This window comes from Budorcas taxicolor, chromosome 19 (assembly GCF_023091745.1).
Source record: "Budorcas taxicolor isolate Tak-1 chromosome 19, Takin1.1, whole genome shotgun sequence".
Lineage (NCBI taxonomy): Eukaryota > Metazoa > Chordata > Mammalia > Artiodactyla > Bovidae > Budorcas > Budorcas taxicolor.
Genome location: NC_068928.1, coordinates 55,460,271 through 55,471,910, shown reverse-complemented (window position 1 = coordinate 55,471,910; position 11,640 = coordinate 55,460,271). Strand labels below are relative to the sequence as shown.

The 11,640-nt window shown below is 46.2% G+C and overlaps 1 protein-coding gene across 4 annotated transcripts in view; it reads left to right on the top strand.

The window, feature by feature from the left end:
- The first annotated feature begins 1,148 nt into the window (after positions 1 to 1,148).
- The window catches only part of TMEM94 (transmembrane protein 94), a 34,998-nt gene continuing 24,506 nt past the window's right edge, over positions 1,149 to 11,640 (top strand). For all 4 annotated transcript variants that reach the window (XM_052658538.1, XM_052658537.1, XM_052658539.1 and 1 more), the window contains exon 1: positions 1,149 to 1,251. The gene's annotated coding sequence lies outside the window, so the exon portion shown is untranslated. The remainder of the gene's footprint in view (positions 1,252 to 11,640) is intronic.

Genomic DNA, 11,640 nt, shown 5'->3' with positions numbered 1-11,640 from the left:
AATCCTCTTGGGCAAAGGAGCAGAGGTGGGAGAGTCCCAAAGGCATCTAGGGGATAGTGGTAAATCTGTGGCTGTAGGAATAGCTCAGCTTGTGGGAGTTAAGCCTGGAAATGTATGTCTGAGTCAATTTATGAGGGGCTTTGAACGTCAGGCAGAGAGATTTGGACTTTTTCTATTTGCAGAGATAAACTGCAGATTTTTGTTTGCAGGAAAGTGACACAATTCCATCAGTTCTATTTAAGATTCAAGTCTACCAGTTCTAGACACAGATAAAACAGTTCAAACATACAAGGGTAGGCACCGAAATGGCACCTTCTTGTCCAGCTGCAAAGAAAGAGAGATTTAAATTACACAATTAAATTCATTAATAGGGAAAGGGGGCTCTTACTTCCCAGGGCCAGCCATGACTGTCCTTCAATTTTATAAACAGACACAAAACCAAAAAACAAAACCCTAACTCTCCAGACTTAGATCTCTGGGAAAAGAGAAGTAAATACTGACACAGCTTGCTTTGTTTTCCCAAGAGAGGTCTCCCAGGCGATGTCTCTATCTAGAAAAAAAAAATTTTTTTTTCAAACTTGTTTTTCCCCTTAGAGTTCAGTTAAGCTGAGGAGAAAACTGCAGGATTGCCTTAGATTCTCCAGCTTTGATTGGAACAGTACTGGTCCCCAGGGACTCCCTCCAAGGTCTCTGAGAGTCGAGGTGTCTCTAAGGCATTTGTTCCCAGCAACAAGGAGGGTAGTTATAAGTCGGAGACACAGGCGCTCTGCTCTGCAAAGGGCTTATTTTAAAAAGAAAGGCGGGGGGCGGAAGGCCCTGTCGATCTTTCCAGGATAATTCCGTGGGAAAATGAATCGAGCTGAAAGCCGTGCCCTCGTCCCTGACTGAGACCTCTGGCTCAGAAACCGCCGGAGAACGACGCTCAAGGATGGACAGCGGTTGTGAGCTCTCCCGCCGGCAGCATTTGGCACTCAATTCCGCCAGGCTCCCAGAGGGGCGGTTGTGGCTACAGCCTCGCGCTCCACTCTGCCAATAAGAAGCTGGAAATCCTCCCCGTCTCGGATTTTGGCCAATCGGCGCCCAGGACTTTAGCGAGCGAGCTAGCGGTCTCCATTGTCGGAGAAGGAGGCAAACCCCTTTGGAGTTGCCAGTAACGGACATGGCCGCGGCCCCTGGAGGAGGGGACGTGAAGTGAGGAGGGGGCAGGGAGGGGAGAGGACGCGGGCGAGGAAGACCGGTCCCCGGGCCCCGGTAAGTACGAGAAGGCCCGTGGCCCGAAGCAAGGGGAGCACAGGGGCGTGGGGCCAGGCCTTCCGCCTCGGGATTCCTGGCCGAGGGGAGGGGAGTCTGGGGTCTGCACCCAGGGAATGGCCTCGAGGGAATCCCTTTCGGTCAAGGAGTCCAGGAACTGGCTTTTGCCTCCAGCTCTTGGCCATTTCCTTTCTCTCAGGGGCTCACACTTGCCCCTCGGCCCTGGCTTGGCCCCTTGGGGGTCCCGCGTCAAAAATCGAAGCCTCCCGCCAACAAAAGACTCCCTGCCCCGGGAGTGACCGTGCCTGGGCCCTTGCCCGGACGGCCTCCCGCGCAGGCGTCCAGTTTATTCATAGGGTCTCTGGGAGTGCCCCACCTCCGGCCCTCAGTTCGGACGGTTGTCTCCCCTGCGCGCGCTCTCAAATGCCGCCGGGGCCTTGTGCTGATCACGACCCCGGTGTCCAGGTGGACGGAACCGGAGGTTGCTTCTCCGCGCAGAGCGGCGGACGTTGCAGTTTGGAGCGTGCCCGGCCTCCCCCTCCCCGCCCCTTTCTACCTTTCCCGAAGGTTTCAAGACTCCTTGGAAGCAGCAGGAGTCACTGCCACCCTTTAAACTGCTGCCTCTGCTGTGCTCTGGCTCCTCAGCGCCTCACCGCTGAAGCCTGTATTTAGAGTCCCTCGTGTGCAGCGACGTGAGGCCCTGCCCGGTGCCAGATACGAGGGAAACCCTGCTCTTTCATTGGTGTGTAACCACCGGCTGCACTTCGGAGTGCTCATTGATATGGTCACGTGCTGCTTCATCCCACCCTCTGTGTGTGTGTGGCTCTTGGAGAGGTGGGGAAAGGTAGGGAGTGCTGTGTTGAATCCTATTTTCCTTCTTGGTGTGTGATTTTGTACACCAGGACGATGCTAGTTTTCTCATGCTTTATCCAAGACTCTTCAGTTAAGCCTGGGTACTCTTAGAAGATGAAGGCAAGAGGGAGTTTTAACGTTTTATTTTACAGATATGGGGACTAACTATTGTTGTTTTTCTTTTGCCACCCCATGGACGGTATAGACCGCCAGGCTCCTCTGTCCATGTGATTTCCCAGGCAAGAATACTGGAGTGGGTTTTCATTTCCTTCTCCAGGGCATGTTCCCCACCCAGGGATCGAACCCATGTGTCTTGGAATTGGCAGACGGATTCTTTACCAATGAGCCACCTGGGAGGCCTGGGACTAACTGTTGAGAGAAGCAAAGGGCCAGGGCCAGGGTCACCAAGGTCATCAAATCCAGATTCTTGAGCTCTTTACCCATTAGAGCATGTCCTTTCCTAGGTGTGATCCGAGAAAACCAAGTTTCCTATTTTTTCTCAGCCTCTTGTAGGGGTGGTTGTGAGCCTTAAATAAGGTGGTCTGTATGTATAGAATCCCTTGCATGGGATCTTTGTGTGTGTGTTAGTCGCTCAGTCATGTCGGACTCTTTGTGACCCCATGGGCTGTAGCCCACCAGGCTTCTCTATCCATGGGATTTTTCCAGTCTAGAGTATCAGAGTGGTTTGCCATTCCCTTCTCCAGGGGATCGTCCCACTCCAGGAATGGAACCTAGGTATCCTGCATTGCAGGCAGATTCTTTACCATCTGAGCCGCCAGGGAATCCCTTTGCATGGGGTCTAGCATTTACTTAATATATTTTGCATTTATTAATTTTAAGTAACCAACAAGTAGTTCACTGGCTGATTCATAGTTATTGTGGTCTCTCTTTGTGGGTGTAAATTAGTGATTCTCAGGGGAGGTGGGGGTGGGGCGAGTGGAGTCAGGGCAAGGTAGCACTTTCTTGGTTTCAGGGAACTCGGCAGTGTAATTAGAGGTGTTATTAAGAGAGTGTGATTGTGTATAAGAGCAGTGTGGAAACAGAAAAAAGTCAAGAAGCAGTGAAGAAGAAATATTATGGTGGTATGTCTTTATGGTGATCTGGGCAAAAGAAGAGCCAGCGTGTTCCAGCGAGGTAGTTTTAAATAAGGAAAAAGGGCACCAGGTTCATTATCTAAAAAGTTAGGTAAAAGAAAAAAAAAAAAGAAAAAGGTAAAACTGATCCATGGAATAGAAAAAAAAATCACTATGAAGATCAGAAGACACTAGAATGTAGACTGTCATTAAGTGTGAAACTGGGGCTAGATGTTCACGTAAAATCCACATACCCTGGAAGGCTTATTTCAGCCGCAACTTCCTTTCTCACTGATTTTTGTCAGAACGACAAGTAGGGAAACTGGCTAAGACCATGGAGAAGTGCCTTGCCCAGGGAGGTGGAGTACAAACCATCCCGTTGATAACCAGCTGCCAAAGAAGTGCGAGTTAACTGCCCTTGAACCGCCTCCACCCCCTCCTTGTTTGTGGTGACCCGACCGGGAGAGCCAGGGCTGGGCGGTGAGATGGGAGCAAACAGAAAGCCCTTCACATTTCTATTTTGAGAAGTTGCTAGGGAGGACCAGCTCCAAGGGTTGAGAATCAGCCTTTTGGAAAGCTTAACTCCTGCGGAACTCATGAGAAAGGCAGGTTGAAATCCTTTGGTTCCTCCCACTGGTCCTTCCCTAATGTTGAGCTTGGGAAACAATTTCTGTATAGAGAGGGAAGCATGCTATTGTAAACATGAGCTACCCAGCGGTCCGCACTGTTTTAGCACCAGGGACCGATTTCATGGAACACAGTTTTTCCGTGGATTATGGGGGGATGGTTTGGGGATGATTCAAGTGCATTATGTTTATTGTGCACTTTATTTTTATTATTATTACATCAGCTGCACCTCAGATCATTGAGCATTAGACCCTGGAGGTTGGAGACCATGACCTACAACCCAAGGCGCGACTGAACCTCACTCAACTCAAGTTTGAGTTCTGATAATAACCTTTCCCAAATCCACTCACTCCTGGTGTTTAATTGTGAATGTTCCCAGTCTTAGTTGGCACATCTCCTGCTCATCAGTGGGTGCTAATCTTTTTAATCTGATTATTGTGTCAGCATTGTTGTTTTTATTTACTCATTTATTTTGACTGCACTGGGTCTCTGTTGCTGTTTGAGGGCTTTCTCTAGTTGTGGCAAGCAGGGGCTGCTCTCTAATTGCTGTGTGAGGGCTTCTCATTGCAGTGGCTTCTCTTGTTGCAGAGTGTGGGCTCTTGAGCACTCAGGCTTCAGTAGTTGCAGTCGTTGTGACACATGGGCCTAGTTCCCCAGAGGCATGTGGAATCTTCCTGGACCAGGGATCGAACCCGTGTCCCCTGCGTTGGCAGATGGATTCTCAACCACTGGACCACCAGGGAAGTCCTGTTTTTTTGTTTTTTGTTTTAATCCATACATCATAATTTATTTCATTTTTTCCAAAAGTTGCTAAGTGCTTTTTTTCTCCAAATGAGATTTTTAATTAAAAAATTTTATTATTGGAGTATAATAGCTTTACAGTGCTGTGTAAATTTCTGCTGTGTGTCAGCCTTGTTTTCATGAGAGCATCTTTTTCTACCTAAAAGATAGGCTGCTTTAAAAACATTCTTTGAACCCCCATTTCTGAGCAGGCCCAGATTTGTTTACAGTACACAGGTGAACTAAAGGCTAAGCCGCAGCAGGAATGTTTTTCTTCCGAACGGACTGGCCAGCCAGAATGTGTGGTTTGGTGACCAGCTTAATAATAAGCTTTGCCTGCGGCTGCCGAGCCAGTAGTAAACAGGATCACATGGCATGGCAAGTAGGTTAAGGGCCAGATTAGACCTGAGCTGATGCCTGCATCCAGAGGCCTGAAGTGATGCGGAATGAGGGGTCCCCTAGGGAAGGAGACCCTTTCAGGGCTCACAGTGGCCTTTGGGAAACTAGAAATATTATAATTAAGAATATGAATACTATAGTGTGAATAGTATATGAATGGTGTGAATATGAATAGTATAATTATATAATATGAACTTAGTTTTCTTAATGTCAGTATCTTTTTTTTTTTTTAAGCCTTTATGGAATTTGACCATAAACATCCCTAAAGTCGTCATGGAATGCACTGCTTGTAAGCCAGAACCAATTTAAAAATCAGAAGTTGCTGACTTTTTAAATATATTGTGGTAAAATATACATAACACAACACTTGCCATTTTAACCAGTTCGGTGGGTTCAATACATTCATATTGTTATACAGCCATCACCACCATCTATCTCCAGAGCTGTTTTGTTTTCCCAGACGGAAACTCTGTCCCTGTTAAACACTTACCCCCACCATTGCCCGCTCCTTAGTCCCCGGAAACCACCATTCTACTCTCTGTCTGTAGGAGTTTGACTCCTCTAGGAACCTCGTGTCAGAAGAAACATACGGTATTTGCCCTTTTGTGACTGGCTTATTTCACTTTGGGCTTCCTTGGTGGCTCAGATGGTAATGAATCTGCCTGCAATGTGGGAGACCTGGTTCATTCCCTGGGTTGGGAAGATCCCTTGGAGAAGGGAATGGCAACCCACTCCAGTACTCTTGCCTGAAGAATTCCACAGCCAGAGTGGATCCTGGTGGGCTACTGTCCACAGAGTCAGAGTGGGACATGACTAAGCGACTTTCACTCTATTTCAAATAGTGTAGGCCTGTAAAGTCTTTGATGTTGCAGCACGTGTCAGAATGTTCTTCCTTTTTAAGATGGACTAATAGTCCATTGTATGCATCAGACACATTTTGTATATCCATTCATCTGTTGATGGACGCTTGGGTTGCTTCCACTTTTGCTGTTGTGAATAACGCTGCTGAGTGTACACATATCTGTTTGGATCCCTGGTATCACATCTCGTGGGTATATACCCAGAAGTGAAAGGTTGCTGTGGTTTTTTTTTTTTTAAGATACATGTGGTGCATTCACATGGTACATTCAAAAGGCACAAAAGCATATACAGTGAAAATTCTTCCTCCCACTTCTGTCATCAGTTACTCAGTTCCAATTTATTAATATCTTTTGTAGGTTGTGCTTTTGGTACTGACTCCAAGAAATCCAACCCAAAGTTAACAAAGGTTTTCCTCTTATTATTTCTTCTTTTTACTTTGCCATTTAGCTCTATGAGCCATTACTGGTTAATTCTTATATATGGTGCAAGCTATATTTACAAACTTTTGAGTTTTTTTTTTTTAATATCTGATTATTTAGTTGTTCCAGCATGATTTGTTGAAAAGACTGTGTTTTCTCCAGCAAATTGCCTTTGTACCTTTCTCAAAAATCAATCGACCATAATTGTCTGGATCTATTTCTAGACCCTATTACCAGGCCAATACCACACTGCATTGATTAGTGTAGCTTTACAGAACCTTGAACTCCAGTGGTGAAAATATTCCAGCTTTGTTCCCTTGGGGTAGTCTAATCTGATGGTCTCTTACTGTGAGTGGAGTTGAGCATCTTTTCATAGGTAGATGCTCCTGGATTTCTTGATTTCATAGTCTCTTGGAATTAGAAGAGACCATAGAAGGTCATCTCTTTCTTATTTGCTGCCTGATAGATTTATTAGCTCCATAATTTCCCACCGTTGCTTGGATCCCTCTGGTGATGGGGAGCCCATTGCCTCTCGGGTAGCCTCTTCCATTTTTTAAATGCAGTTTTAACTATGTAATGAAATTGCTCGAGAGTTCCCTGGTGGCCCAGTGGTTAGGATTCTAGGCTTTCACTGTCGTGGCCTGGATTCAGTCCCTGGTCAGGGAACTGAGAATCCCACAAGCCTTGTGGCCAAAAAACAAAAACGAAGGAAAGATATTGTCATATTGCGTCTCAGTCAGCCTCCCTGTAGCCTCCTTACCCTAGCCTGGGCCCTGTCGTTGGAGCCTCCCAGAGTAAGCCTGGCCCTTCTGTCCCCTGGCAGCCACCGTGCCCTTCTAGCCCTGCTCAGACCTGACATGTTTTTGGTATGTGTCCTAGCTAAGGGTGGTTAGCCCTTAGCTCAGCTCCTGGTTCAGCTGGTTCAGCTCCTGGTTAGCCCTGGTTCAAATCCTTCCACTATTTCTCATGTCATAGATTCTCCAGCCTGGCTGTTTCTGTTGGGAGACCTTCCACTTTTGTCAGTGTCCTTCGCAGTGTATGATGCACAAATGAACAAATTAGTTCAGGTGTGCTCTGAAATGTACAAGCAGGAGAGTTACTTTTCTCTTTTGGGGTACTTAGCATGTCTGTTGTTACTGTTGTTCCGTCTCCTAAGTCATGTCCGACTCTTTGCAACCCCATGAACTGCAGCACACCAAGCTTCCCTGTCTGTCACTAGCTCCCAGAGTTTGCTCAAACTCATGTCTATTGAGTCGGCGACACCAACCAACCATCTCATCCTCTGTTGCCTCTTTCTCCTCTTGCCCTCAGTCTTTCCCAACATCAGGGTCTTTTCCACTGAGTCGGCTCTTCTCATCGGGTGGCCAAATTATTGGAGCTTCAGCTTTATCATCAGTCCTTCCAATGAGTAGTCAGAGTTGATTTCTTTTAAGATTGACTAGTTTGATCTCCTTGCTGTCCAAGGTACTCTCAAGAGTCTTCTCCAGCACCACAGTTTGAAAGCATCAGTTCTTTGACCTAAATATGAATGAACTCTGGGTGGCCATGCCATTTATTTTGAAACCGCTTCCCAGGTGGTGCTAGTGGTAAAGAACCTGCCTGCTGGTACAGCAGGTTCAGTCCCTGTGCTGGGAAGATCCCCTGGAGGAGGGCACGGCAACCCACTCCAGTATTCTTGCCTGGAGAATCCCATCTTCCCAGGGAGAGGCCTGGCGGGCTGTGGTCCATGGGGTCACAAAGAGTCAGACGCGACTGAAACAACTTAGCATGCGAGCCATTTATAGTAGTTTTATATGGTAGTTTAAAATTTTTTTTAATTAATTTATTTTTAATTGAAGGATAATTGCTTTACAGTGTTTTCCACAGTAGTGTTTTTTAAATTTATTTTTAACTGAAGGATAATTGCTTTAGAATGTTTTATACAGTAGTTTTTGAACCTAAGGACCGGAATTAATATTGAATCTCTTACAGTTGAGTTGAATCTATTACATTTGGCCCATCATTTCTGCCTGTTGATATCTTCTTGGAGCTTGGCTTTGATCTCCTTTCCAGACTTGTGCTACCCAAGAATTTGATTAGCATGCCGTCTGTTCCCTCACCCAAGTCACTGATAAAACTACTGACTAGGATGCCACCAAGGACAGAACTCTGAGACTTGTGATTAAAAACCTCCCTCCCTCCCGCACACTTTGGACACTGCTGTTTAGCTGAAGTCCACCAAATTGTGTTTTTGATGTGTTGGGTGTGCCTAGAATGCCACCATAGCTAACAGAGAGGTGTGGACAGCCAGCTCCTCAGCTAGTCCTCAACCTGAACGTTGGGTACCCACTTAAGCTCTCCTTTTAAAAAAGAAAAAGGTTTGTTTACTTTTGGCTGCGCTGGTCTTGGCTGCTGTGTGCGGGCTTTTTGTTTTCTTCTCTAGTCGTGGTGCCTGGGCGTCTCACTACAGTGGCTTCTCCTGTTGTGGAGCACGGGCTCTGGACGCACTTAGTTGCCCTGAGACCTGCGGGATCTTCCCGGAGCAGGGATTGAACCCATGTCCCCTGCGTTGTCAGGAGGAATCTTATCCACTGGACCACCAGGAAAGCCCCCATCCCTTACTTAGCTCCTTTTGATGCTGGTTCTGAGCCTGGCAACAGGAAGCATCCACCACTTCATTTTCATCGCCTTCTTTGTTGAGACACTCATCGCAGCGAACCAGGGTGATTGTCATTTTCTTCTAACTCTTCTGCCTGTAATTTCTCTCCCTTTCTCCTCTGATCCATTCTCTACCCTCTTACAATCCCGAGACCTACTCAGAGACCTCCAGTGACTCCTCAGGGTGCCTTTGTTGCAAGAGTTTCTGATTTCCCTGTCCTGTGTGGTCCTTCCTTTATTTCTTCACTCTGACCTACTCAGGCCTTCTCCTCTAACCAAATAGGTCAGCTCACTGTCTTTCAAAAAGGCTTCGGCATTTCTTCCTCGGTGCCTTGGTTGGACTCGTGACCCTTGCTTAGGTAAGTCTTCCTCCTACACACCTGTTGGCAATTCTCATTTAGTGTTTCAAGGCCAACTTGAATTTTAGTTATCTTTTTTTCAGAATAGCCCAAACCACTGTATTTTAAATCCCTGTAGGGAAGGGACCTCATCTTACAGTTCTTTGAAAACAGGACCATTCGTTAGACTTACCAAGTATCTGCCATTGTAACACACTGTCGGCCCTGGATAAATGCTTCATTATCCTTCTCTTTTAGATCGGCCACATCTGGCATGTGCCAGGCATTTTAAAGATCGGCTATACCTCAGATTCCACTGTACATTCTGAGAATCAGCTCTATGGAAGCAAGTCTATTTTCATACAATAAAACATACCTGTTTATCAGGTTGGCAAAAAAGTAAGATGTTGCGAAAAACCCAAACAAATATTTTTGCCAACCCCTTAAGTATATAGTTCAAAGAATTTTGACAAATGTATACATCCCATAACCACCACTCACAGTCACAATATTAAACAAAAGATCTCTGTGTCGTTTGTGATCATTCCCTCTCCCTGACCCCAGGCAACTCCTGATCTGCTTGCTGCCATGATTGATTAGTTTTGCCTGTTCTGAAGTTTATGTGGGCTTCCCAGGTGGCTCAGTGGTGAAGAATTCACATGCAGTGTAGGAGAGACAGATCCAATCCCTCGGGCTAGAAGATCCCCTGGAGAAGAAAATGGCAACCCCACGGACAGAGGAGCCTTGTGGGCTACAGTCCGTAGAGTCGCAAAGAATCAGACATTACTTAATGACTAAACAACAACAATAACTTTTATGTAAATTGGATCATACAGTAGGCACTCTTTTGTGAGTGGCTTCTCTTGCTCACCAGATGTTTTTGGTATTCAGCCGCATTGTTGTGTGTATCAGTTGCATGTATGTATTTGATGCTGGGTAGAATTCCATTATGTGCGTTAACCATAACACGTTCATGCATTCACCTGTGAGTGGTAGTTGTTCATTCGCTGGGTCACGTCTGACTCTTTGCGACCCCATGGACTGCAGCACACCAGGCTTCCCTGTCCGTCACCATCTCCCGGGACCTGCTCAGACTTGTCCATGGAGTTGGTGATGCCATCCGACCATCCTGTCCTCTGTCATCCCCTAATTCTCCTGCCTCCAACCTTTCCCAGGATCAGGGTCTTTTCTAATGTGTTGGCTGGCCAAAGGTGGCCAAAGTATTAGAGCTTCAGCTTCAGTATCAATCCTTCCAGTGAATATTCAGGATTGATTTCCTTTAGGATTGACTGGTTTGACCTCCTTGCAGTCCAAGGGACTCTCAAGAATCTTCTGCAGCACCACAGTTTGAAAGCATCCATTCTTCGGTGCTCAGCCTCCTTAATGGTCCAACTCTCACATCCATACATGACCACTGGAAAAACCATAGCTTTGACTTTATGGGCCTTTGTCGGCAAAGTAATGTCTCTGCTTTTTAATATGCTGTCTAGGTTTGTCATAGCTTTTCTTCCAAGGAGCAAGCATCTTTTAATTTCATGGCTGCAGTCATCGTCAGCAGTGATTTTGGAGCCCAAGAAAATAAAGTCTTTCACTGTTTCCATTGTTTCCCCATCTATATGCCATGAAGTGATGGGACTGGATGCCATGATCTTAGTTTTTTCAATGTTGAGTGGATATTTGCACACCTGTGAGTGGACATTTTGCATTATTCCAATTTGGGGCTACTTTGAATGAAATTGCTATGAATATTTTTGAGGGTGTATATTTTGATTACTTGGTCATTTAATAAGTGTTTATAGTTGTCCCTTGAACTGCATGAGTCCATTTATATATATATTTCTTTCACTGAATACGAACCAGAATGCTACATAATCCATGGTTGGTTGAATCCATAAAGGCAGGACCGTAAATTGGAGGGCTGACTGTAAAGTTACACGTGGACTTTCCACCACACTCCGAGGATGAGGTGGTGGTGTCAGAGGTTGGTGCCTCTAACCCCCGCCTTTTTCATCAGTCACCTCTACTTTATCAGAGGCTGCCAAAATGTTTTCCTAAGTGGTTATACCATGTGATAGTCCCACCAGTAATTTTCAAGTTTGTGTCCTCACCAATAGTACGTACTGTCAGTATTTTTCATTTTAGTCATTTTTATGGATGTGTGTTGGGCTTCCCAAGTGGTGCTAGTGGTAAAGAACCTGCCTGCCAGTGCAGGAGACATCAGAGACGTGGGTTCGATCCCTGGGCCAGGACAATCCCCTGGAAGAGGGCACTGCAGTCCACTCCAGTATTCTTGCCTGGAGAACCCCATGGACGGAGGAGCCTGGCGGGCTAGTCCATAGGGTCGCAGAGTTGGACGTGAGTGAAGAGACTTAGCACACATCCACGTATGTGTGTGTGTCAATA